The following is a 1,238-nucleotide window of genomic DNA, read 5'->3' on the forward strand; positions in this document are numbered from 1 at the left end:
CTGACTCAGATGTTGGGATCATGGCATCGCCCGGTGGCGTATCTCTCCAAGCAACTTGACTCTGTGGCCCAAGGCTGGCCCCCCTGCCTACGGGCACTAGCAGCCACAGCCCTTTTAATGTCTGAGGCTGACAAGTTAACTATGGGACAGGAATTAACAGTTCGAGTGCCACACTCGGTATTAACATTAATGGAATACAAAAGACAATACTGGCTCACCAACGCCAGGATGGTCAGCTATCAGGGAATGCTATGTGAGAACCCGCGCATTCACCTAGAAGTAGTACGGACCCTGAACCCTGCAACCCTATTGCCTGTCGGGTTCAGGCAATGTTCAGACCATGACTGCACTGAACTCATGGATGAGGTGTTCTCCAGCAGACCAGACTTGCGGGACCAGCCTCTCAAAGACCCCGATGCTGAATATTTCACTGAAGGTAGCAGTTTTATAGAAAGGGGGGAACGTCTTGCAGGATATTCCGTGGTGACTCTAAACTCTGTCATTGAAGCAGAGGCCCTGCCGAAGGGGACTTCAGCACAAAAGACAGAGCTAATTGCTTTAACCCGAGCCCTCCAACTGGCAGCAGAGATATACGTGTTAATATATACACAGACTCAAAATACGCCTTCACCACTCTCCACGTACATGGGGCCTTATATAAGGAGAAGGGTCTAATAAACTCAGGAGGAAAGAACATAAAATATGGTAAGGAGATCCTTAAACTCTTAGACGCCGTGTGTGCTCCTAAAAGTGTGGCAGTCATGCATTGCTGGGGACATCAAAGGGGCGATACCATTGCTGCACTGGGAAACCGAAAGGCTGACCGAGAGGCAAAGCTGGCAGCTTCCAAAGGAGCCATAAAATCAGCGGCTTTAACTGCTGCACAGTTCCCTAACCCACTGACAGAGTGGGACCCTAATTACTCACACCATGAAAGTACTTGGTTTAAGACTGAGAGTGGCAACTACCTCCCAGGTGGATGGTGGAAATTTGAAGATGGCCGAATAGCAATTCCTGAGGCCTTAGCTCCAGCCTTTGTTAAGCAGTTCCGTCAGGAAACTCACATTGGCCGGACAGCCCTTGAAACAATGTTAAGCCGGTATTTTTACATCCCTCGGCTCTCCAGCATAGCCCGAGCGGTATGTGAGCAATGTGAAACCTGTGCCCGAAACAACCCACGTCAGGGGCCCAAGGCCGCCCCTGGAGTACAGAGCGTTGGGGGAGCCCCCTTTGAAAAT

Source organism: Hyaena hyaena, unplaced genomic scaffold, assembly GCF_003009895.1.
Source record: "Hyaena hyaena isolate Hyena2069 unplaced genomic scaffold, ASM300989v1 scaffold_664, whole genome shotgun sequence".
Lineage (NCBI taxonomy): Eukaryota > Metazoa > Chordata > Mammalia > Carnivora > Hyaenidae > Hyaena > Hyaena hyaena.